Source organism: Mauremys reevesii, linkage group 4 (assembly GCF_016161935.1).
Source record: "Mauremys reevesii isolate NIE-2019 linkage group 4, ASM1616193v1, whole genome shotgun sequence".
In the NCBI taxonomy this organism is placed as follows: domain Eukaryota; kingdom Metazoa; phylum Chordata; order Testudines; family Geoemydidae; genus Mauremys; species Mauremys reevesii.
Genome location: NC_052626.1, coordinates 84,258,077 through 84,285,853, shown reverse-complemented (window position 1 = coordinate 84,285,853; position 27,777 = coordinate 84,258,077). Strand labels below are relative to the sequence as shown.

The following is a 27,777-nucleotide window of genomic DNA, read 5'->3' as shown; positions in this document are numbered from 1 at the left end:
CACTGCAGTGGACCGAGGATCCAGCACAAGGCCTCTTCACAAATTAAGTTCTGTTTAGGTCCTAAGGTGCCAAGGAAGGCCATTAGTCGTCAAACTTCCTAAGTGTGCTCAAATAGTAGGTAGGTAGATATGTACTTACCAACATTTGAGCCTGTGATTGTGACCATAGTTATTTGTGGGTTGAAAATGGGAGGCTGGTTTTTAAAGTCAAATTCAATAACTCAACTATAAATGTAACCTAATAAAATTACATTTGGCAAGGTATCTTTTGATATCTCAGCTAGGTAACTGACTATCTATTACCCACATGGATTTTACATTATAGTCTGTTTGTCTGAACACTCATGTCCATACCCCAACGCCACTGCATGGTGGGGAGGGTCCATCTGAAGGGAGAAAAGATTATAAGCAAGATGCTCTGTCTCTGTGAGTAGTGGGTGCCACCTCGCCCCACGGTGTGGACCTGGCATAGAAGGTGGTGTCAGGGAGGTACATTATGTTCACTTCAGCCCCCAGCTGAGGCTAGTCATAGAAAGGCTCATGTAGCACTAATGCTGCCTGTACAAAATAGGCTTATCAGGCCAGAATCCTACAATGAGACTTGCAAAACACCCACAAACTATACACCAAACTCTCCCTTATGTGGTAATTTCTTGACTGAGGACAAAGGTGGGTGTCTGATTTGGTATAAAACAAAAGCCGATAAAGAATTGTACCACTCTCGTTTTTGTATATTAGTCCAGACAAAGTCAAGACAAGGTGGGTGAAGTAATATCTTCTACTGGAACAACTTCTGTTGGTGAGAGAGACCAGCTTTCAAGCCACACAGAGCTCTTCTTAAGGTCTGGGAAAGGATCTCCCAGTATCACAGCAAACCGCAAGATGGAACAGCTGGTTAAGCATAGGTAGTTAGCACATATTGTAAGGAACCATTCAAGGTAGAGTGGCAGTCATAGGACAAAAAGAGAGGGTTAGTGGGACACAGCAACTCACCAGACCTGCCAGAACACACATCTCTGCTGCTACAACACCCCGCACAACGCACCTTTCAAGATGCATGGATCCTACACATTCCATATCACAACATGTGGCATACCTCATCCAGTGCACTAACTGTCCCGATCACAACTGTGTGGGTGAAACCAGGCAATCGCTACACACTCAAATGAGCTCACACAGGGAAATGATAGAAGACAAAAGCATCCTATCTCCTGTGGGTGAACACTTCACAAGGCAATCACTCAATACATGACCTATCAGTCCTCTCCTCAAAGGAAACATGCATAACTCTTTCAAAAGGCAAAGCCTGGGAACTTAAGTTCGTTATTGTACTAGACACTAAAAACCACGGACTGAACAGACACACTGGGTTTGGGGCTTATTACAACAATCTTTTACCCACTCCCCCCCCCCCCCGCTTTTGTCCTATGACTCCAGAGTTGTTACCGGGCCACTCTTCCTTGAACAGTCCCTTACAATATGTGCTAACTACTTCTGTGTTCCACCTTGCATTTTGCTATGACACTGGCAGTTCCTTTCCCAGAGTTGGTCCAATAAAAGATAACACTTTACCCACCTTGTCTCTTTAGTATCCTGGGACTGCATAACCACACTATATATAACATAGTTCAGACATTTGGCATGTCCCAAAATAGTACAGAATTATCTGAGGAAAAATTGTGCAACTTTCCTACCAAAGGCTGCATCAGACAGAGCTCCCGTGCCCAACACATAGTTTTTGTCAAACGTGTCTAAATGTCCTAGTGATTTTCATATAGATGTTTAGCAGTGAAGATCTGAGAACTCTTACCTAGAGAAAGGCTAGACTTCTAGATAAATGTGTGAAGGGACAGGATATTCTCAATGAAAAAGTTCTTTGACTCTGGAACTTACTCTCCAATGTAGTACAAAGGAGTCTTAATTTGTTGGCCTTCAGCACATAGTGCAAACCCTGTGTTAAAGGGGAAGAGCTTGGGAGAGCCTCAGATTTTGGGGACTGAGTGTTTCAGTGTACACATTGTGTCAACTTTGTCTTTTCTGCCCGTGTGCCTGTATACATATATGCTGAGGAGTTGATGACAGTTGTGTAGTAATAAGAAACAAATATTGGTGACAGAAGAAACTAGGGACTCTGAACTATGAAGATAAAATTATACAGGGAAATTATGTCCCTTGCAATGTCTCCATTTGCTGGCAAGGAGCAGCTATATTCAAACATCAGGATCAGAATAGAAATATGCACATTTAATATTGTATGTATATAATGACTGAGAATGTGGCCCTGTGTGTAGCGTATATGTAGAATATCCATACACAGGACCAAATTCTCAGACAAGGTACACACACACACACACACACACACACACGACAGATGGTCTTTGTGTCATAATAACTTAATTGGGGATAAACGCGTGCTGTTTATAATTCTTGAAACTAGAACTTGCTCACAATCCTGAGTTTCAGCCATGAAGATTTTACAACAGTAAAACGTGAGGACAAACAAACTATCAGTGTCTATTGTTCAAGTCACTAGTAATGTCTTTGCAGTTTGTTTTAAGTGTCAACATTACTACATGTCCTAGGTTACTGTAATGCAAGGGTTGGCAACCTTTCAGAAGTGGTGTGCCGAGTCTTCATTTATTCACTCTAATTTAAGGCTTTGCGTGCCAGTAATATATTTTAAACTTTTTAGAAGGTCTCTTTCTATACATCTATAATATATAACTAAACTATTGTTGTATGTACAGTAAATAAGGTTTCAAAATGTTTAAGAAGCTTCATTTAAAATTAAATTAAAATGCAGAGCTCTCGGACTGGTGGCTAGGACCTGGGCACTGTGAGTGCCACTGAAAATCAGCTCATGTGCCACTTTCGGCACTCGTGCCATAGGTTGCCTCCCCCTGCTGTAATGCCTCAGAGCAATTCCTCTGACAGGAAAGGTTACATGAGCTGAATACGATGATGAGCCAATGGATAGGCTTCTTACTAAATTGTGAGAGTCCTCATGGAATTCCCAAGCATGCCATGCAGAGTCCTCAGTTTCTCCATCATTAAATCCAATAATTTATGCGAGTAACCCTTGTGACACTGCACCCCATATTCTTCAGTGTGAAAAAGTCTGATTTGCTAAATATGATTATCCTGTTTGTATGCATGTATCATTTTTGCATGTGCAGTTATAAATACTGACTATGTATCTGTACTTGAAATGTAGTTACACCTGGGTAACACCCACTAGAGAAGATGCTTTCAGTCTAGATAGCGGTTGGGAAGGGTGTATTCAGAGCAATGAGACATTAGAAAGAACAATAGGCCTTAGGAGAAGCTTATCTTCCACCTGGTGAGTCTTCCTGAGAACACTTCAAATAGCCTGCAAATAATGCCTGCTATGACTCTACAAGGACATGTGACCAGGCCACATGATGCTGGACTCCAATTTGGGATGTCAGTATTTTCCACAGACTGGTCTGGGAACCAAGCTTTGGAACAAAGGGTTCCCGCCATAAGCAAAAGCTAAATAAGGCAGGGCATGACATCATCTGGCTTCTTCACTCCACTCCCAGGAAGACTCCTGGAAACACCTGAGGAACAAAGTCTGAACTGGGGGAAGTGCTGGACCCAGGCTAAAGGGATTTCGAGCCTGTGAATGAAACACCTGGGGATTCCAAGCTATAAATGCTTGCCCCTTAAGAATCTGCTAATTCATTTCCAGTCAATTTAGTATATTAAGCTTAGTTGCATTTTTTGTTTATTTAATAAACTTGGTTTTGCTTTATCTAAACTAGTGAGTTGGAGTGAAGTGTATGGGCATCATAGCTCAAGGGGCATATTCCTCTCCACATTGAGGGAGGGGACAAACTTTATGAGCTTACGTTGTGCAGTTCCCGGTGCAGCGCAAGGCGGTATCATTTTGGGTTTGTACTCCAGAGGGCGTGCGTGCCTGGGAAGCTGGCAGTTGCCTTAACTGTAGCCTTCCTATGCTGGGGCTGGTCAGAAAGCCTGCGTGTAACTGCAGCTGGGTGTCCTCCTACCTCTATGAATGGTGGTGAGAGTGCAGGCTGGAGGGCTTTGCGGATTGTCACAGCAGTACAGTGTAAGAGGGAGCCCAGGCTGGTGGGTCGGGGGCTCAGCAGTACCCCAGTTCCAGGTGGCACCCCACAGGAAACCCATCACAACCCTAATGTAACAAAGTTTACATCCGAAGAAGTGGGCTGTAGCCCACGAAAGCTTATGCTCAGATAAATTTGTTCATCTCTAAGGTGCCACAAGTACTCCTATTCTTAAAGCTTGTAAGAGAATGGATTGTAAATTTGTGTGTCAAATCATGGGGGCGAAGGGGAGGATGTTATGGAGGGGGAGTTGCACTCTGATGCTTCAGTACTTTTCAAATTTATTTGTAAAAAATACAGCCTGAAATGAAGCTTTTACAAGCTGATGTATTACTGTGACATGACATATCAAGGAGACAGACACGTTTCCAAAATTCAATTCAACATACAGTTAATGCAAACATAAATTGTAAAAACAGTATGCCACTAACTGCTCTCATCTATTGTGCTGTTCTGAAAGCGGTAACTGTAAAATACAAACACCGCACAAGGATGCGAAACACACAGACTGATAAAAGCATTTTTTTTAATTGGCTCCCTTTTAACAGCAGTTTCAACTAATCTAGTTATTTTCTGCCAGATTTCCATTACACATCAAGCAGCTGACACAAACTTAATTAAACAATTGTGGTGTGAATGAAAATGCTATTATGCTGTGCTTGTAGACAGCTTATAAGTAACAGGTTTAAGTGAAGGAAAAGACAGCTTCCTTGGAGACGGTCACTCAGGATGGTGGCTTATTCACACCCCTAAGCGACATAAGTTATATCGACATAAGTGATAGTGTAGACATAGCCATAGTCACATTCAGATGTTCACAAGATTCACTTTAGGTCCCCACTACCTCTGATAATAAACCTTTCCCTTTCATCTGTCAGCGGCACCCAGCCAACTGGTGGGCATTATGACTCTGTGGAAGATATAGGAGCAGATGCAGGGAGTCTTAACTTGCTGATTGGAATGCTTAGTCATTCTGGCAGACAGAGGTGATGGCATACAGCCTAAAACTGTTTTCAGAACCTGTGTGGTTACTAGTGTTGAGAAACACTTGCTAGTCACACTGTAAAAACTAACTTACTCAGTGTCTTAATCACCAAGCCTGTGACAGAATGAAGAAGCCAGAAAAAGCACAACCAGCCTCCTTCAGGGTAGAGAGCAGTCTGAACCTGCTCTCCTGCCAGATTTTAGTCCCATGAGTAAAAACTGCATCTCCATTTCTTGTAACAGTTGCTGTTATTACTGGAACTGATAATCATAAACATGGAAATTACTCTGACTCTCCTCTATCTCGCCTATTGAACTTCCCTGAACTTGATCTGATAGACACTAGACTAAGGCTTCAGACTAAAAATACTGACAGAAAAGGATGAACAGGTCTAAACAAGGTGTGAAAAGGATTATCATGGAAGAACATCCTTTTCTTTTGAGGTGACACTCAGGGTACGTCTACACTACGGGACTATTCCGAATTTGCATAAACCGGTTTTGTAAAACAGATTGTATAAAATCGAGTGCGCGCGGCCACACTAAACGCATTAAATCGGTGGTGTGCGTCCACGGTCCGAGGCTAGCATCGACTTCTGGAGCGTTGCACTGTGGGTAGCTATTCCGTAGCTATCCCATAGTTCCCGCAGTCTCCCCCGCCCCTTGGAATTTCCGGGTTGAGATCCCAGTGCCTGATGGGGCAAAAATCATTGTCGCGGGTGGTTCTGGGTAAATGTCGTCAGTCACTCCTTCCTCTGGGAAAGCAATGGCAGACAAGCATTTCGCGCCTTTTTTCCCTGGATTGCCCTGGCAGATGCCATAGCATGGCAATCATGGAGCCTGTTTTGCCTTTTGTGACTGTCACTGTATGTGTACTAGATGCCGCTGACAGAGGCGATTCAGCAGCGCTACACGGCAGCATGCTTTTGCTTTTGCATGACAGCAGAGATGGTTACCAGCCATACTGCACCATCTACCAATCCATAAATTGGTAAAAAGATGATCATGGCTACCAGTCGTTTTGCACCATTTGCTGCTGTCATAAGTGCCCCTGGCTGCTCTTAGCCAGGGGCGCAAAAGCCAAAATTGGGAATGACTCCCAGAGTCAATCCCTCCTTTTTGGTATCTAAAAATAGAATCAGTCCTGCCTAGAATATGGGCAAGTGTACTAGAGAACCACTGTATCAGAGAGCACAGCTGCTCTGTGTCAGATCCTGCAGAAATTATGAGCTGTATGCTATTCACAGGGGGTGCTCCTGCAACAACCCCACCTGTTGATTCCGTTCTTCCCACAGCCTTCCTGGGCTACTGTAGCATTGTCCCCCCACTTGTGTGATGAAGTAATAAAGAATGCAGGAATAAGACACACTGACTTGTTAGTGAGAAATGAGTGGAAGGCAGCCTCCAGCTGCTATGATAGTCCAGACAGGACAGTAAGGAGTGTGGAGGAGAGGAGCCCAGCATCCCTCTGCTAGTCCAGGGGCAATTGAATCTTTTTTTTTTTTACGCATGAAGGGTGGGGGCTGACAGAGCTCAGCCCCCTGTTGCTATGACAATGATGGTTATCAGCCATACTGCACCATCTACCAGGAAAAATTAGGGCCAGGCACCCTTGATAGACCTCACCGATGCTAGTCTGCATGGTTACCAGTCCTTTTGCACTGCCCCATGTGCCAATAGGCTGATGACGAGGACGGATACCAGTCATATTGCACCATCAGCCACCCATGGCGGGGGGGAGCAAGGATGTTGTTGTTGAGTGCTGCAGCATCGGGTCTATCTGCAGCATTCAGTAAAGATAGGGTGACATGTTAAAGAGTCAAGAGAGGATTGTTTTCCCTTTCACTTCTGGGGGTGGGGGGGTGCGTAAATTGCCGAGCTATGCCCTGACCCACCGCGGACACTGTGTTTGACCCTAGAAGCATTTGGAGCTCAGCCAAGAATGCAAATACTTTTCGGAGACTGCAGGAACTGTGGGATAGCTTGAGTCCTCCAGTCCATGAGCGTCCATTTGATTCTTGGGCTTTCCGTTACGTTTGTCACGCAGCAGTGCGCTGAGCCCCTGCTATGGCGTCTGTCTGGAGATTTTTTTAAAATGATTTTGAATTTCGTCTTCTGTAACGGAGCGCTGATAGAACAGATTGCTGCCCTTACAGCGATCACATCCGCATGGTCCATGCTGGAGCTCTTTCTTTATTTTGATTTTTAACTGCATCGCCACACATGCTGATCTGAGCTCCACGCTAGGCAAACAGGAAATATTCAAAAGTTCGCGGGGCTTTTCCTGTCTACCTGGCCACTGCATCCGAGTTCAGATTGCTGTCCAGAGCGGTCAGTCGTGTACTGTGGGATACCGCCCGGAGGCCAATACCGTCGATCTGCGGCCACACTAACCCTAATCCGATATGGTAATTCCGATACTAGCGCTACTCCTCTCGTTAGGGAGGAGTACAGAAACCGGTTTAAAGAGCCCTTTATACCGATATAAAGGGCCTCTCAGTGTGGACGGGTGTGGTGTTAAATCGGTTTTACGCTCCTAAAACCGGTTTAAACGCCTAGTGTAGACCAGGCCTCACTTGAGGTGCTCACATATTATGGTGACAAATACAGTATAAAAAACTAGAGATAGCTAACTGGTGTATGAACAGTATTAAGCAGTGTACATTTGTTTGTTCTTTTTTCTTCCCTTTCATTATATGCTGGGTGGTTCTTGTACACTATATGTTATAGTTTAATGCAATACTTTATCATATTTTAGCAATGTGCTTAGTTAAAAAACAAAACATAAATCAGCAATTGTAAGATGTTGATGCTTTGTGTGTTTGTTTCCTTGCTGTAATAAGTTGAGGACTGAGATCGTTCCTTCAGGAGACTGGAAATCCTTAACAAGGCTAATAAACTAATAGCAAAAGAATCCTTCTCTGGGCCAGTACAAACAAGAAAGCAAGAATGAGAGCTTCCTCAAAAAGCTCTGTGAGCAGCACATAATATCTGGATAGTGCTACTCTAGTCAACATTTCCTAGTGTAGTATTTGGAAAGATAAATATATCACAGCTATTTTTAACTGCACCTGGCCAAAATACTTAAAGAGAGAGAAGTTGCTCCCATTGCTAAGTGGCCATTTCATTATTTCCAGGAGAATTTAATTTGCTCATAAGCCCTCATCAGCACAAACCCTCTATAATAGATTTCAAACCTTTATCAGCACAGCCACCCCTTGACCACAGAGAAATTGAATCAAAGGGATGTGAATGCATTATGTGTGGTGCTGCATTAGTGGGTCAGGAAAACAAACCTCCCCATTAGGTGAGACAGCATGATGATTTAACAAGAGGTCTACAATTGGAAGCAGCATCCAACCTATTAGGTTACTGAAAACAATAAAACCTCCAAGTTAGAACATTTCCCTGGTTTGTGTGTGTGTGCTTTTTGTTTTTAATAATTGAAGGTTGCCATCATGAAAATTCAAACTATGGTTTATACTTTGGAAAAATCATACTGTTAAATTGAATGTTATACCCCAGGGTCAGTTCCTTCATTATTTTTTAGATTTTTTTTTAAAAGAATCAGTTGAATATTGTTTATGGCTTGCAAAAATTCACATTCTGAGATAATATTTTCTCTACATGTAACGTGTATATGCCTGATATGCTGGGGCTCCAATCCCTTTTTAAGGCTTGTAGGCACTGCCACAATACAGATATTTTATAATTAAACTGAAAATAAAAAACTTCCATTGAGATCAGCCATTTGTTAAGTACTTCTCAGAATTAGGTCTCCAAACCCACAATTATTTTATGCATTCTCCTATTAACTGCTCAGTTCTCTAATTAGAAAGCAGAAATGGACTGTCTTTAATATGACAACTGTATTTAACAGGTGCAGTGAAGCTTGAAGTACTTTGGGATCACAAAAATTAAATATTTCTGTTCCTCCAATGTTACAGTATAGTATTTGGAAATAACTAAATGGAATTAAGATGTCCTTCACAGATGGTTTAAACATTACTATTCTTTTGCAGTGATTCCTGTATTATTTTATTGTTCCATGAAGCTGTAATCCATAAAATATATGCAATGTTCCTATGCTCTCATGCAACAAATTGCATTAAAAAAAAAAGAAGGGAGAAGAGAAACTATACTACAAATTTGAGCACAAGCTGTTTTCACAACCAGTGCTACATCTATCAAATTAGATGGCAAGATTTCAAAAAGTGTATTTTTTTTTGCAGTAATCAGAGAAAAAGAGGTAATGAAATTTTGATGGCAGTTTCCATTGTTTTCTACACCAATGCAAACTCTCAATTCTTCTCCTTCTCATGCTGTCTCTCTCTCTCTTTCCTCTTCTTCTCTGTTTGTGGCATAAAAGGAAGGATATTTCCCTTATAAATTCTAGGGCATCACATGGAACATTGCCAGGTTTATGGAAGCTGAGGAATCAACATACTTCCAAAATTGAACAAAACTAGAGGAAAAAGGGAAGAACTAATCCAAAGATGTGACTAACATTTGTAACAAGGGCCCTTGACCAGTGGGCCAGTGCTCTGAGGAGGCACCAGGCATTCTCTCTCTCAGGAGCTTGCCTGGCTCATTCTTCCACACAGGCTTAGAATGTGATTGCCATATATGGGTCAGGAAGGAATTTTCCTCAAGATCAGATTGGAAGCAATCTTGGGGGTTTCTGCCTTCTGCTGCAGAGTGTGGGTGCCAGGCTTAGCTGGGTGTATCTCACTTAGTCATTTTCCTGCTATTGCAGGGGTCTCAGGCACTGGTGCACCTCAGTCCCTCCTATTCTCTGCCTGTGACACAACAGCCTAGTCGCTTGTGGGCAGGACCGGAGCTTCCACTAGGCGACCCTAGGTGGTCGCCTAGGGCAGCAGGATTTGGGGGGCGGCATTTTGCCGCCCTTGGCAGAAATTCGGTGGCGGGGGGTCCTTCTGCTCTGGGTCTTCGGCGGAAATTCAGTGGCGGGGGGTCCTTCCACTCCAGGTCTTCGGCGGAAATTCAGCGGCGGGTCCTTCACTCACTCCGGGACCCACTGCCGAAGTGCCCCGAAGACGCAGAGTGGAAGGACCCCCGCCGCCGAATGCTCAGAGGAGTAGCGCTGCCGCCTAGGGCGGCAAAAACCCTGGCATCGCTCCTGCTTGTGGGTTATAATATTATGGTCTAATTTTTGTTGTTAGAGTTAGAGTGTGGGAACTGGGGGGTGTTGGTGGCCCATGATATACAGGAGGTCAGATTAGATGATCTGGTGGCCCCTTCTGGCCTTACACTCTATGACAGTAACCTTTTTCCTAGTATGAACCGCATCTTAATACAGAGATAGTCTCATGGTGACTCTTCCACTTGTGATTGTGACACATCCTTGTGGCAAATCCATATAGGGAATATAGGCCATCAATGGGACTACTCATGTGCTTAAATACTTTGCTGGATAGGCCAGACTGTTCAACACCTTACAGAATGAAACCCAGTATAACCAGTCAGATCTCCAATAACCACCACTAAATGTTCGCTGGGCCACCTGTGGTCCATGGACCACAACTTGTAATGACTGGTTTATCCTGTTCTCTAAGATTTCTTAAATCACAGAATGAAACTGGTATATGATACAGGTCTCACTGCTTTTGCACACTGGAGGATACCCTGCACACATGAACTGTACTTGAACAATGGATTAAATGTATGCTTTTAAAAAACAGCAAGAGACACCTGTAATACATTTGGCCAATTATGCAATGCTATACCGTGGGTGTCAGTGAAAGCAAAGAGGGATATCTTTTCTTATTCCATCTGGAAGGCAAGGTATAAGCCAAGGTTCAGCCAGAAAGAAGTTAAACATTTATCCTGATGGAAATCATTACTTCCCTGCACATGAAGAAGCAGGTAAATCATCAGTATGGAATATCACTGATGAATGGATCTGAGGTAACATGAACAGTTTTAATTATGTTACTTGGTCTATATATAAATATTCACTGGAGCAGGGATTGGACCCTGGGTCTCCCAGATGAGGGTCCTAAGAATATGGTTTAGTGTATAAAATGCCCAGGAGAGCCCACAAAATACTCTGGCAATTTCAATAACACTTTAAAGTCAAAAGTGTAATGGAGAAGTATGTTTATGAAAGATTGTGATTTGGAGATGCTCCTTCATAAGAGAGTTGTGAGTGTCGGAATTTGATGTGCCCTAGAGCGGGGGGTGGAGGGGGAATAAGGGGGACACCGCATGGCTGTGTGCACCAGTTCACCACAGTAGCTTTCCAGTTTGTTTTATTAAAGATTTATTCCTCTCTCGTTCACTGCTTTGTTATTTAATGAACCCCAAGAGCCTTACAGGTAAAGCTAGACAGAAAGCAGATTTTCCATTTAGAGGAAAATTCTGTGAGTTTGAAATTCGTTTCTATTCCAAAATGAATATTCAAAATTTCCCATAGAATGAATTGAAAAAAAAATTAATGTTGATAAAAGTGAAATGCTTTGTTCCGACTGACATTTTAAACTTTTAAAATATAAAGTGACTTTTCATTTTCAAATTTATTTTGAAATGAAAAATCAAAACATTATGTTCCAAAAATTTCAAAACAGATTAAAACAAGTCATCTCAATTTTTTTCTAAATTGAATTTTCATTGAAATTGACACCTTTCTGCAAAATCTTTCACTTTTGACAAATCAGCATTTTCCATCAGAAAATTGGTAACCAGCTCTACAAAAGAGCAGCATCTGTAATTTTTTCTGAACCAAAAAGAAACAAATTGGGAGTTATCAGAAACCTCTACTGCAGGGAGTAACTGAAGGATAGCTGGCACCACTGTCAACTTTAGCCTGCAATCAGTGACTGCTCGTATATCCCATTTTAAGATTTTGCTTTCTGAGATTATACTGGGCTTCTTTATAGGTCCTTCAACAGATATTTGTCATGCTTGAGATTCCGTTTAAGTCACTCGTGCATAATTCAAGACAGTGTAGAACTAAAACTACAGAAGTGGAACAATGCACTAGTGTTTCCTTACTATAAAAAATGACTCAAAATTCAGATGCTATTTCAACTTAGCATGAGTTAATATGATCTTCACAGGAAATTCCTCTCTATCCTGAGTGCAGAGTTATTAAGTTACACAACTAAGGAAAGACTCTGCAATTCACCTGGTCAACTGAATTAATTCATAAAATTCCACTTTGGAAAGAAATAATAAGTTAATAAAATTATGCCCAATGTCATCTTCATTATTTTTACTGGAAAACAAATAGTTTCAAAAAATAAGTTTGCTGTAAGTCATCTACTAGAAAATGATCAAAATCAAAAGATGTGCTCCAATCCTTTACATTTCTTTCCAAAGGCAAAATATGGTATATTGAAAAGAAGTTGCTCAAATTCAGAAAAACAACATTTAGTACACATGGAATTCATTTTCTGGGAATAGATTAGTTTTAAATTTAAAAACAGCAACAAAAATCTCAGCCTCAGAAAAAAAGTCCTTCACCTCCAAGTTTATTATATTATAAAAAAATTCCATCACAAAGTGAAACACTTGCAGCTACAAACAAAACTATATAGATTTTCCTGGATGCCATAACCACTGCAAAAATAAAGCCACCACTGTTTGAATATTGATTCCTTTTTCATTTGCCTGCTTACAATTATAGCTTCATCAACTCATAATTAACTGTGGGTTTGAGTCAGCTTTGGTGTAGAAGGTACAGCTCCACTGACTTTGCTGGAAAATTGAATACATAACATGTTCTTGTACATAAACACACACACTGATATTTTCTAAGAAATTTCTATTCATGAATCCTGACTAAAGAAACTGTGCCATGATGGGCCAAACTCAGAGGTGAATCCCTGGGCATCTACAGTAACAATGCAACTTGCTCCTTCTTCAAACCCAAAGCATGTAAGGGACATCAAATTAGACACCCTTAGACTTACACCCACTTGCTAATATGTAACTTTTTGCTTTTTACATATAAAATCTGAAATTGGCCCACTGAGTCAAACTGAATCTGAGGGAGGCTAAACTGATGCATTATGCACACAGACAGACTGCAAAGAGAAGAGTATGGCAGGATAACAGCTAACAAGGTGCATAAAGGAACAAGCAAAGTCAGCCAACTCCTTCTTACTGACTTGAATCTCCTGTCACCGACATAGTGTGCTAGCTCTGTTGAAGTCAATGGAGTTACTCCAGGGTAAAGCTGCTGTGAGTGACAAGAATCAAGCCATTCCTCTAGCATGCTGACACTTAAATCACACCAACTTACACTCTCTTACCCTCCATTACATGCCCTCACTCTCATATACTGATGTCATTTATATCTTCTTGCAAATCACTCCTGAATGTGACCATGTATGTCATTATATGCTCTTGGCCACATCTGTCTCAGGCCTGCTATTTTCTGCCTGGCACACTGTGCAATGTCAGGCCATGTACTGACTGTATACACACTTCCCCGTACCTTTAATTTTTCCTCTTACACTTTTTCTTTTCTTTTTTGGCAAAACATAAAATTTAACTCATGACTATTTCTTTTTGTTGAAACAAAACACCTGCTACTGAACAAAGCAAAGCAAAGCAGAGGTTCACAACTTGTACAACCTCCGTGCCACAATGTAGCTGCCAAAGAGGCTGTGGCAAATGTCAGTGTCTACTGCAGCGCTGAACACTGCCTGAGTGCTAGGGTCATATGACCATGCTTGATGCTCACCACATGCTCCTTGAATTTGTTAATGGAGATGTATTTCTAAGCTAAAGACAGAGCAAGTGAGTTAAAGCCTCCTTAGTTTTTTCCTCTATAGTGATTAGTGATCACAGCGAATTCCACTTGACCTCAGAGGATCATTTATGGGCATTTCATTGGGTCCTGTGGCTAAGTGTTTCAGGTCCTCCTAGTGAAGGTACACTAAGAATAAAAAGCATAGTACTACTACCGCCCACTAATGCAGCCCTCTCCTTATCTGAAGGTGTGGAAAGTCTTATGCTTTGGAGGTGAAGGTTTCTGGTTCTATCCCCCAAACAATATAAATTGTTATATATTATCAAATATCTCAGAACACCGTCCGGTGGAATATTCTGGAAATGTGCCTGTATATGGTACAGCTGGTGACTACATGGATGTGCTCTGTACAAATGGAGGCCTTTTTAAAAACAAACTTGCACTGCAGGTCAAGAAAGGAAGGAAAAGTGTGTATTATACTTCTTTTAAAATAAGACATTCTTTCCCTCCTCCCTCCTCAACGTAATTTTCACTGATTCTTTTAAAGCTTGTTCTGTTTCCATTTCCTGGCATGCACAGCACAGTACTGACAGTGACACTCCACTCACCAGCAGCTCTAAATCTGTCAGTCTTTCCCGAAGCTCAGCCATGCCAAAGGGCCGTGAAAAATGTCTAGGTACAGACAAGCACACAAAGCATCCCACTTTACTCTTTCAATTCTCATATCCTGCATGTTGTCACTACACATGCAGCTTCATCCTCCTCTCTATGCACACACATTACTTCCATTAATGGTCAAAGCATATTTTATTAAGTGTTGATTAACTTTAAAGAGAGTAACTTGTACTCATCATGGGAAGAATAGAACCCAAAGCTTTTAAAAACTAGAGCAAGGTCTTCTCAGGCCATTGTAAGGAGACTCTGCAAGATCCATAGAGATTTAGGCACCTAATTGCTACTTTACGTGCCTAGGTCCAAACTTTACATACTCAACCCGCTTCCTCCCCCACCCCCGTTCAGCTGCTGCCTAACCCTGTAGGTGCCTACATTTCTGCCAGTGGGCATATGCAAAACCACCTACGTCCTGACTGCATTGAGCAGTACAGCCCTGTGTGGATGCACAATTTATATTCAGGGATGCAGATATCCACCGATATAAAGCAGATATCTGCAGGTTTGCAGGGCTCTAGTGACAACAAGTGTGACCAGCAGGGACATGGCCAGCGACTGGGCCAGGAACAGTAGCAGCAAAATGTCTGACAGCCGCTCGCAGGAGCTAGCATCCAGTCCAGGCAGCTCTTCCAGCATGACTGTACTGCCCCTAGCCCTGCCCACTGGGGCAGGCACCAGGGTCACCGGCAGCTGTCCCTGATCACGCTAGTATGTGCAAGCAGCTCGCATGCTCCCAGACAGGACACACACACTGCCTGATTTGGAGCAGTGATCACAGGTCTCCCAGCTCCCACGTGAGTGGCATGACCAATGGGCTATAGCAGTGGCTCTCAACCTATTTACCATTGTGGGCTGCATATGCAATTCTCTATGTGTTATGTGGGCCACATCCACACAATATATATACTACCTGCCTGGCCCCGAGGATGTCACATGGGCCATAGCTGTGTGCTGATTGGGCCGCAAGTGGCCCGTGGGCCACTGGTTGAGAACCACCAGGCTATAAGGTATTCTAGGGTGTCTCTCTCAATATTGTCTGCTGAAGCTATTCCACTTCATATGAAATACTTAAATATTCATTGGGCCAGATAGAGTGAGAGTGACTCTATAAGCTAGTGATTAGTACCTTCACCTGGGTGACTCAGGTTCTAGTCCCTGTTCCAATGAATGTTTAAATGTTTTATACAAAGTGCAGCAACTTCAGCAGAAGACACACCCACCCCGTAGCCTGGTGGTTATGGCCAACCTGGGAGATGGGAGACCTGGATTCAGGCAGAATGGGAATTTGAAACTGGCTTTCCCACATCCTCAGATCACTTGCTATTGGGGTTAAAGAGGGGAGGCAGCATCACAACCTCTTTTTTGTTCTTTGTGAGAAAGGGCTGTCCTGGCTTAGCTGCCCAACTCCTGGAGAGGATACGTAGCGGTGAATCCCAAGCGGAGCTAGGAGTCTCCCTCCAGCCTAGCATTACACTGGTAGTCAGAAGCAAAGAAAGAAGCAGAGCTGAGAACTGAAAGCCCAATCTGTTCAATTGTGAAATCTTATCGGTGACATTTCCTGACATTTGAGAGATTAACCTTGTTATTACCTTAATGCTCCCTTAATTTAGCATTTTGTATGACTTAAAAAAAAGTGTCAGGATTTTTTAAAATTCAGAGCAACCTGAATTTGTTTGACCTTCTGCCAGACCACTTAGGTCCTAAGGAGTTTCACAGTTCACTTTTAAAACAGAATCAAAATTATTGTGAGTTTGGCTTTTCATTACACCCTGATTCATTACACCGCACTGAGGCAAAAGATACCCAAAGAAAGTATCACAGCTTAAGAACTCCAGAAATAAATTTACAACCAATAGAATTTAAAGATAGCAGGGTGTGAAAGTTGATAGCCTGTAATAGACAAAATGACCTTGGTTTTTAGATATCTTTGGCTATTACTAATGTTAAATAGCATACATAAGCTTAGATAGTGGCATAAACCACTTCCTCTGAGGTCTTGAGCCACAAAAATGTTTCAAGAGCATCCACTTCCCCACTGGTAATGGGATTTCATGTTATTTACAAATGAACTGAAGAGTTCTGTTAAAACCTCAGCCTTTAAGTGGAAGTTGAGAGACCAGTCCTGCCACCATTAGTCATGCCAGTAATCCCATTAAAACCCATTGGCACCCTTCATGTGAGTAATGATTGCAAGTCAACGTGCTAGAACTAATGACTATATTGTACAAAGCTGTCCTTCGTTGACAGAGCAATTCTTACACGTTCTGAATTCAGAGAAGTCACAAACATTCAGAATAATTTTTAGACATGAAATTATATAAAGTTGATGTTTTAATCAATTGCTGTTCTTTCACATTTTGGGATAATACTCAGCAAATTGTCTGACGATGAGAAAAAAGGAATTGCACATAGTAGCACTGGAAAAGACGAGCTAGATCACCTCTGCATTTTTACCCTATCACTTCACTGAAAGAGTAATCAAACAGTAGCTATAAAGAGTTCCCTGTCAAACTGTCAGGATGTGGCTAAGGGGGTCCTGAAAGATCAGTCCTAGATTCAATATTTTCACTAATGACTTGGATAATGGAATTGAGAGTATGCTTATAAAATCTGTGATGACACCAAGCTGGGAGGGGTTGGAATTCAAAGTGACCTTGACAAATTGGAAAATTGGTCTGAAATCAACAAGATGAAATTCTGTAAAGACAAGTGTAAAGTACTACACTTAGGCAGGCAAAAATCAAATGCACAACTACAAAATAGGGAATAACTGGCTGGATGGTAGTTTTGCTGAAAAGGGTCTGACAGCTACAGTGGATCACAAATTGAATACGAGCTGCTAAAAATGTTAATATCATTCTGGGGTGTAACAGGAGCATCAAATGTAAGATATAGGAGATAATTGTCCTTTGTGGGGGGGGAATCCAGAAGTGGGAGGGTGTTGGGGTCACCCTGCCATTAGTGACCAAGGCTTCTTGAAGTGCTGACAGGCTGCTGGGGTCAGCTGCTGAATCATCACTGTGGCTATCAGGGTATGACCTGCCCTCTGTTTGTGAGGAGCACAGGTTGGGAGCTATAGCAGCAAAGCACTGTGAGGCACTCTAGGGAGGACAGCCCTTCACTGGTCTGGATTGCACCCCAAAATGTCATAATGGTAGAATACCCTCCCACACACACACCCAGCTTAACTCTTTGCCAGTAATCTCTTACATTAACCAGGGCAACCTAGTTCCAGTAAGTGTCAATTTAAATAAACTCAGAATCTAATAATGAAGTGAATGACCACACTGAACATTGCTGGTGCTAATGTGTTTCAAGAACATCTAGAGGTAATGGGTCAAACTCAGAAATGCAAGTGCAAATGGGTGCAGCTCAAATTTAGACACCGTCAAGGGTGAACATCAAAATTAGGATTCAGTGAGGCAAAATAAGGTCTTGATCCTGCATAAATTAGGTTCTAAAAGGTGTTTGTGAAAGTGGAACTGGAATTTGACTACAACCTAGGGATGCTTTACAACGCAGCTTGCACAGCTAAACACGAAAACAGTTTGCTGATATAGCAGATGGCAATTCTGACAGACTGGCAGCTGAGCCCAAAGAGACAAGGAAAAGCAACGTTTGCAGCTGTTCAGGCCACCACACAAGGAAAGGTAACATGAAGAGACTAGTTTAGTGCCCTGCTGAAAGCCTCCTGTTAGTCAGAGTGTGCTGCCAGGAGTAGTGAGGATGTCACTGTCTGCAGTGTTATGGGTGTGAATTAAAGTAACGGTGTAGCTGCTTTGGCAACAACACTTATGTAGTCACTGTCAGCAGCTAATTGCCAGTGGAACTTTGGCCTCTGAAACACCCTCTGACTGACCATGCTGCCTATTCCAGTAAGACTCATACTTTCCAGCCACTGGATAACTAAGGCTAAGTCTACACTATGGCCTATGGCGGCATAAAACTTATGTCACTCAAGGGTTTGACTTCACTGGAAGTTGGAGTGGGCCTTAGTGAAGATAGACTCCTTTTGCACAGTAGATCAGCTCCAAATTGGTGCAACTTGATTGCACTGTAGAAGTACCTTCACGGGGAGAAAATACTGGGTACTAAAAGGCTCTTTCGTCTAGCAGTGAATAAGAACTTAAATGGCTGGAAGTTAAAGCCAGACAAATTCAAATGAGAAATAAGGCACATTTTTTAATAATGAGGGTGATTAACCTTTGGAACAAACTACCAAGGGAAATGGTGGATTCTCCAACTCCTGAAATCTTGAAGACTGGACGCCATTCTGGAAGATATGTTTTAGTAAAACACAAGTTATTAGGCTCAATACAAGAGTAATGGAGTTAAATCAAGTGGCCTGTATTATACAGGAGATCAGACTAGATGATCCAGTGGTCACTTCTGGCCTCAAAATCTATTACTATGACACTTTTAAAAATAACTTACATCCCAATATGTAACTTCCAATCAAATAAGTTTATCTCAGAACATGTAAGATCACCAAACTGTGGCAAAATGAAAAAAAACTGGTATATTGCAGCTAGAAAAGATGTCAAAGGTTTTACTGTACAATCTCACTGATGAATATAATTTTAAAATAAACATTTCAAACAATGTGATCACAATTCTTTATGATACAACTAATATCAACTTCCTTTTGAATAAGTGTCATTTTCATATTATAGCACAGATAAGAGAACTATGTTAATGCACAACAATAAGAAAGTCTGTAATTGTTAGGCCCCACAAGCTACAACCATTTGAGCAATTAGAGTTAAAAGTGGGATTAATGATGAAACTAAAATGAAAGAAACAAATATGCAGATTCACTGAAGTTTTGCTAGCTAATTAGGCTCTTTCGTCTCTTTAGCCTGAAGTCTTTCATCATGTGGAAATGAGTGGCCATACTTTGAAGCAGAATGCATTTCTGGTTGAAGTTTTACAAAAGTAACAACTCAGTATAGTAACATTTAACGCCCAATCTCAGATACAAAAATTGTGTGTGTTGTACAGCATATGCACCAGCCTATATCACAAAATACCTAGATATTTGAGATTATAAACAGATTCTCTGGAAGAGAGAGACTGTGAATACTGCTGTCAGTCACCTGAAATAAATCCCACTGAGATCTGAGATTGGAAAAATTAAAGATTATGGGGCAGTTCCACAGATGTGGCTGAGGAGCACTCAGTGCGTCTGGGTGTGGGGGAGGATTAAAGGTCCACACAAAGGTGGCTCAAAACCACCTGTGTGTTCCCCCAATCTTGGGGATGTTCAAGTGCCAGTCTGATCTACAGCGTGAATTACAGGCTCTGTGATATCCATGGAGGCCCCTACGGAGGGAAAATCATTACATGGCCAGTTCAACTGGGTTTAAAGCTGCTTTGCACTACTGAGGAGGTGTAAGAGGCACTAAGGTATCAGTCAGTATACCAGGCCCAAGAGTCTTTCCCCATTTTTATCTCTGAAATATCTACTACCTTTCTGCACCACCACCTCTTATCAGACTGATTCACCTACTTACCCAGACTTTTTAAAAAGTCCTTTTATCCCCCTCTAAAGCAATCTCTACGATTGCAGCACCTTATCTTTTGGTCAGGAGGTCACTGCAGCGAAATGCCAAGTACTATCTAGCAGGCACTGCTTTATTTGATTTCAGCCTTTCCGCTACCAAAGATTCATTTTCACAACATGGTTGATTGTTTCTGGACTCAGTAATTATCATAGCAATAGAGTACAATTAAATGCTAACAAAAGCTCATTAAAAACGAGACCTTCTAGATGGTTCTGTGAGTTAATAATTATTATCTATATGGCTCTAGTTTTTAAATTAGAATCAGCTAGAAGCAGATTAGCAAATTGGGAAGTAAGCAAGAGTTATAACGTTCAATCTGAATTTACAGGCTTAAATCAAGCCCGTGCTTCATACTACGAAGGGATCTTTTGGAAAGCAGCAAGAAGTTCAAGGATCACACAATTTATGAAATTTTTATCAAAACTAAATTCACCACAATCATCACAATTGCTTGAACTTGTAGTTACTTTCAGACATGAAATGAAACAGATTGCTGTGTAATTCCATCAACAACAAACATCTGTAGGCTAGCAGCATTCTCTTCCTCAAGAGACTTCAAGCAAAAGTCATGGTGCACCACATTTTAGAGCTCCATAGGTTGCATTTGGCCTTCAGGTTGAGTTTTGGGCAGTTTATTCTGCTGAAAACCCACAAGGGAAAGACAATCCAGCTAATCCCAAGTATTTGAGTAGACTAGATCATCAAAATGGTCCCTTCTTACCTTGAAGCTTACCGGTCTATTTGGCACTCTTAAATATGTCACTTTTTTCAGAGCTGAACTTTTCTCTCAAGTCAGTTCCTCACACCCATTCTTATACATTGTCATTGTACAAAACCAGCACATTTGGCAATTTCCAAATATTTTAGCAACAGTGTAATGGAAGTAACAAAGACCAAGTCTTACTAATTGGGCCACAGATTAATCTTCTGATCCTCTGCACTTTACAAGCACTAATGTAATCAAATTCAGGTAGTATTTTTCTTTTGGGACAGTGAAATAGATTGAGTAAATTTCTTTGTTTCTTTTAGTCCTCCAGCATGAGAATAAGGGATTTGAATTACAAAAAGTAGTTACAAGTATATTGATTTCCCTGCTGTTTGGATGGGTTAGAGGAGGACATCTGAATGTAAAAATTGATCAGACTCTTTGACACTGAATTCAGTTATATACTCATGTGATATGGTATCTAGGATGCTTTGGTCTCTCTTTATAGTGACCCATCATGAAATAAGATCTTCAGACTCCCTGTTATACTGAAGATTCTCACATGCTCCCACGGACGTTCATGCGACCTGCTTGAAGTCTAAAGAGGATCCCTGAACCCTTTGCTTCTTTTCTTTGGGGAAGGAAATGAATCTGTTGAGGCTAGCTTCTCAGTTTCTCTTGCCCAGGAGGCATAACTTTGCATGTCTAATGCCTTACCCCTTTCTCTGAAAATCTGGTATTGGCTACTGCTAGAGACAAAATACTGGACTATAAGGGCTATCAGCTTGATACATTAGCCTATTCTGATTCCATAATGGATTTTCTTTAAAATCTTTTATTTGCCCTTTGCTGTAACATTTATTTAAGGCTAGATTATGACACCCTTACTCACCATAACCAATACTTATACTTTTAAATCAATTGAACTATTGAAGAAATATGGTACTACTGACAGTGAGAGATGGTGGCAGAATTTGGTCCACAATTCACATAACAAAATTCAATAACGCAGAGCATCACTGTTCCACAACATTAAAAGCTCACTGAAACACAGCAAAAAGCTACAACCATACATTGAGAGGAAAGGTCCTCAATTTGGATTTTAAAACGATTATTGAGTCTGGCAGGCAGATCTCTTTTGGAAGAGAATCCCATTAGAGGGCAGCTAAATATGCCAACATTCTCTAATTTAAATTTGCAAATGAAAGGGATGCTGCTTAGGGGTGGGCAGGCATATTTAAAAGGACAGTTTCCAAAATGCTTTTGCAAATAGTTTTAAAAACACCACTGGATCTGCAATATCTGTGGCAAAACAATGTATTCCGTTAGATTAGTTTAATTATCATTACATCTAACTCTAGTGTTTTTGAAAAAGGGTGTGTTCACTAGGGCACTGCATGAAAACAAGTACAACATGTTGTGTTGCCTGAGTTTTCCAAAGCTGCTGCTGGGGTTTTTTGTTTTATTTTTAAAGAACATATTCTGCCCCACACCCCGCAGACACCACACAGAGCCAAACTCTCATTGGCCTCATTGTATACAGATATCAATGGAAGCTTTGTCTCCATCACAACTGCAAGTTCAAGCTCTCTGTTTCATCTGGAAAGATGAGCCCAAGTCATGAAGTTCAGACGCAGAATCGGATCTGAATCAGAAGTTTGCCAAAGATCCAGGAGGTTCAGTTCCAGAGAGCTCGGGATAGTGCCATTATACAGAGAGGCCCAAGCTTTGGTGTTCAGCTCTCCCTCCGAGAGCAAACTTCAGCTAAGTTCTCTAGACCTCAGAGCCAACGTTCCATCCCATCCCCAATTCAGCCCTTCTCTCCTTTCATACAAAGCTCAGGAATCAAAATTCCAAACAGAGTCCTATGTGCTGGTGACGTTTGTGTGTACTAAAAATTGATATTTTGCAAAAGACTAATCATTTTTCCATTAACAGGCCAATTGTTTTCAATATCAATGGTATCAACAGCACATCTATAAATGGTGTTAATCTTATGAATTGTATTTTTGTTTGGGGATTTTTTTGTGCGCTTTTGGGTCCATTTATTTAATGAGAATTCAAAGGAGTTTGAATATCAGTTATGGCCCATGTCAAATCCTAATGGCATCATGCACTTCTTCATAGATCTATAATACTCTGCACATGTGATTAATAAATTATACTGAGTTGCTATTGGAGCTAGAGTCTATATTTTAAGTTCCAAAAGCAGGAGCCACGAGAGGGAAACTAAAGCCGAAGGGGCAACTTCACTAACACAAGCCAGCTGAGTCTTTGTTTTACTTAAGCAGTACTTGCTTACATAAAAGAAAGATCAATAGAAAAGGACAGGGACTTGACCCTAGCCCACCTGCTAAGATTTTCTGAATAGCACATGATGGGATAAAATGCCCCCCCCCTTAGTACCCGCACTCACAATTATCTGTTAGAAACTGCCAATTATAATAGAGCAGTATTTTGCAAAACATGATCCATCAAAGCCACTACTGTGTTGTAAGTGAAAATGTCAGGACAATATTAAGGCTTGTATATTTAACATATTAATGCATTGCAAGCAATAGAATTCTAAAAACTAAAGAGAAAGATAATGAGGCAAATGGCAGTAAAGCTGGATTCCAGACGGTTCCATTGAAGTATCATCATCCTCTTTTTTTAAAACCAGGATTAGTAACACATGCATTTACACTCAGAGGATTTTAACACATAGTTTCAACACCAAAAAACAAGTTTAAAAATCAAGCAGAGGTAAAAATGAAGAAACAATAGTATGGGCCCCAGAATCTGATCTGATCAGACAAAAATGAGATGTTAAGCCTTAACTTTTTATGCCAGGAGAGAGACAACGCAATAAGGCATGAATAGGGAGGAAGCATAAAACTACTCCATAACAAGGCTGAGGCACATTAGCAGAGCATTGGAGGGGAAGCTGACAGAGCCACCGCTTTGTGTGGACAGATCTTCAGTCCCTAGTGCTACAAATCTGGCATTATTCATCAGCACTGAATTCAACTTAAATTTAAAAAAAAGACTTACCAGCTCATTAACTAGCACCGATTTGGGATCTAAAATGAAATCCTTGCTCACCCTCTGGGCCAGAAATCATTGATTTTTATTTATTTATTTATTTGTTAAAAGAGTCAACACTAATTTTATATTTTAAGATCAGCTGCATAAAATTTGTAGTACTAAGTGGCTGGCAGAACAGACTGTAGTACTAACAAATTATATAAACATCCTGAGTCAGAAAGTCACATCAATTAAGGTAAATTTTAAGAATATTTATTCTAATAATCTAAGCAAGCTTCTTTGAAGTGATCAATTTAGAACCTGCTCCTACACCTTCCTCCCCCACAAATGAGTGTTATATATACTATATATTCATTAAATCAATATTTGCTCTGTTAAAAATTAATTTATTGAGCTAGTATATAGCCCAGGACAAGGGTCACACATTTTATAGAACAGTCTTGCTAAACAAGACTAGGGGGATCAATAATTCCAGTGATGTGAGAGAGTTATTGAGGTAACTCCCGCCCCACACACTCCCATTAAAGGTAATGGGAGTTGTGCTCATAAATCCGTTATGGCTAAGTGAGAAAGCAGAACTGTTTCTTCGCTGAACTCCCTGGAATAATCTCATCAAGGGGACATGTGAAAATTACTATTTTTCTCATGCATGGGATGGTGTAGAGAAACACTGATCTGATTCCACTGGAAAGACTAAAGTTAAACTGTACGTTTAATATAACAAATAGTGCATGGTTAAACTGGCATATAAAGTCCCGCTTGCTACAGGAGTGCAAGATCTATAGCCACTATAGTTTCTATATTCATTCCCCATTTTCTTTCTCCACTTTTTTGTGACTGGACCCCCCATATTGGTTTTATTTGTTAAATCATCATATTTACAGACTTGAAATTTTAATAATGGTTCCATGTTGTGTAGTCCCCACTACCAAGTGATTAGGAGCGGGATACTCTCCATGAAAGAAGCCCCTGAAAAATAAAACAAAGGATGATTTCAAAGCTATTTTGGCACCCTGGAATGATTGGCTTTGTCACCTTTGACTTTATAAATATCTTTTGCTTTCTTAAAGGTTGTAATTTTAAAATTAAAATTAGCATCATCATGCAGATGTGGGAGCTGTTCTATACAAAGCAGCCAAAAAGAAACGCACTGTTATTGCTCTGGCTCACACCTCCCACACACGCAGCACCTATTGTACCCTAATGTGTATTCCAGCTCCCAGCGGTATGCTCCAGCAGCAATGCCAGGAAACTATTTACTGAAGGAAATAACTATGATAACAGGATAAAAATAGTCTGAAATGATGGAAAGCATTTTGTTCGTAGATACGTTAAAAAGAAAGGAAATGAAGCTGTTAAAAAGACAGAACATGGAGCAACACAGAGGAGGGAAAATATTCATTTGGTTACAGCAGGAAATCTGGCAAAGAAAATGCATTTTTTCTTTCTGTGCTACACAGGCATTGCCATATACATTCAAGGTTGGTACAGCTCCAAAGGAAGCTGGTCTCCACTTGGCAGTGGGCCCATTAGTATGAGCTGCCCTTAAGTAGTTTGCCTATTTGCTTCTCTTCCAGTGCCAGTAAGGTCAAAATAAACAAGACATGCAGCTTTCTTTGAGATGCACAGTAAACAAACCCATTCACACACCAGGGTCTCTCCCCACTACTCATGAGCTTTTATTTCCTTACTAAATCTCATGCACTGAATAAGTCAACAGTTTAAGGACAAGAATATTAAGAGCCTGTAGGTTATTTTTGTTGGAACCCTATTGTGATGCTGGCAGACCAGGTGCCGCTCATGCCAAGGCCACAATGAACACTTAAAGATGCACAGCTGGAAACCAGTCTTGCTTACCTGTGTGTTAGCATCATCAAAATAGATATTAGATGTTAAGTTGTTAAGAATGTGTTTAAACTTTATAAAATGCTAGTAGGATGCTGCATGAATTAATCTCACTTATAACCTCTATAACCCATGGTATAAAGTTATGTTGAGTATTTGCATTATAAACCTCTGTAATTGTGTAACTCAAGAAACAGGAAAAAAACATTGATGAGGTCAAGTTCTCACACTGCATACAAGAATGGCCCATTGGAGGTAACTGAGATATTGTGTAGCATCAAAGGAGAGAGGCCCTGTTAACTGCATTTCTAACTCCCTCCAGGAATGAGAAACTTATGCATGAGCTCATCCAATAAATTTTGGACTCTGAGGTGGAAGGGATAAAAATCCCTGATGGAGAAACTGGGGCTCTTTTATCCTGTCTGGATTCCAAGGGAAAGGATTCCTAAATGTAAGCGTAGAGATCCCCATACTGCTTGGCATGGGTTAGCCCTGAAAAGACATTCAGTGCTGACAGATTACATTTGTCACCTGTTGAAACCAGAGACTGAACTCACTTGTGTGTACTTGCTGCCTGCTTTAACCCATAAATAACTTATTTATTTTTCCTAATAAATAAACCTTTAGTTTATTACAGGATTGGCTACCAGCATTCTTTCTGGTGTGAGATCTAAAGTAAAAATTAATCTGGGATAAGGAACTGGTCTCTTGAGGATGGAAGCAAACTGAATATTTTGTGATCTTTGGTGTAAGTGACCATTTATCAATAAGTACAGCTTGCCTGAGCGTCCAGATGTCTAAGGGGACTGTCTGTGACTCCATTACTAACCCAGTAACAAAGGGGAACTTCCAGAATGCTACAATTTCATTATAGAACCTACCACCAGTTTGAGGTTGGCACTCTTGGTCATGAACCACTCCAGATAGTGTGATACCTACATTTATATCATCCCTCCTTAAAAGAAAGCAAGAGGAGCAACAGATGTTCAACCTCTTTGAAAACCAAGCCACTTATTTTGGTGATTAAACAAGGATTTAGGTAGTTGGCCTAAGTACCTGCACAGATCATCTGCCATCTGAAAATCTCATATGTAATCTGAATTTTCTATCATCCTTCCTGACAAGGGCCTGATCTTTCTAGGTCAACAGGAGTTGAGCATGTTTAGCATCCTCCATGAACAGGCCAAGTCCCATCCAATGATGCAGGAGAGAAAGATCTGTGGCTGGTGGAGTACTTGCAATTTAGCACTGTTTAACACCATGGTGGCTTTAATGCTTGCCTAGTTGTAATGATTTAAAACTCAAGAATATTGGAAGACAAGCTAGTCCTGTTGAGATCACTTCTTTGTTTGCCAAATACTGTGCATTTATAGATGTAATAGAGTGTCTTTCAAACAGGACAACAACTAATTTGTTGCTGCAGCTGAACTTGGAAATGGGAGTTGCACAAAAAAAAGTAGTGCAAACTGGAATACTTATATTGCGTACTCTCCATTTTCCACCTACTGGGTTGTTTGGCATCTTTCTGCCACTGTTCTGGATTGAACATGATAAGCAACAACCACCTATTGTTTTCCATCTGACTTAAAAAATGGTTAGTAGTTTATTAATGTCAAATCTAATCTTCAACAAACAACAACGTGCATTTATACTAAGATCTGCAAAGGAGTCCTTTTTTGGCACTGCTGCAAGCAGGAACAGAGAGGCAATTAACCTCCATCACTTACAGAGAATTACATAGAAAAATAACACTAAAACAAGATGACTAATCTGAAAAATGAAAGGAAATACATACTAAAGGATGCAACTCTGTCCATCACTCAACCCTTTATCTTTAGCTCCTGGAGGAATCTCACACAATTAGGTGTTCTTCTGTACTAAAGGTGCAGCAGTCGAGAGGAAGGATTGAAAAGGAAGTCACCACCTTGAATTAGAGTTTTCTTGGTTGTACCCACTTAAGTTAGCATTCAAATAATTTTAAGGTCTGTGTTTCATAATTGTTTAATAATTCCCAAAGTTCCAATGACATTGGTATCAAGACACTTGCCGATGAATGCATCAGAACTGTACAAAACTGCTTCCATATGGGTGGGGCAGGAAGGGAAAACTTCCTCTTCCTGTGAAACTTCATCACCACCACTCTTTTCTGGA

General features: G+C 40.9%; 1 long non-coding RNA gene across 2 annotated transcripts in view; it reads right to left on the bottom strand.

The window, feature by feature from the left end:
- LOC120403636 overlaps positions 1-27,777 on the bottom strand; it is a 99,140-nt gene that overhangs the window by 29,413 nt on the left and 41,950 nt on the right. The window contains exon 4 of one of the 2 annotated variants that reach the window (XR_005597631.1): positions 24,102-24,750. The exons of the other annotated variant lie outside the window; for it this stretch is intronic. This is a non-coding gene — a long non-coding RNA (uncharacterized LOC120403636). Of the gene's footprint in view, positions 1-24,101; positions 24,751-27,777 lie in introns of those variants that run through there. 2 annotated transcript variants of the gene reach the window in all.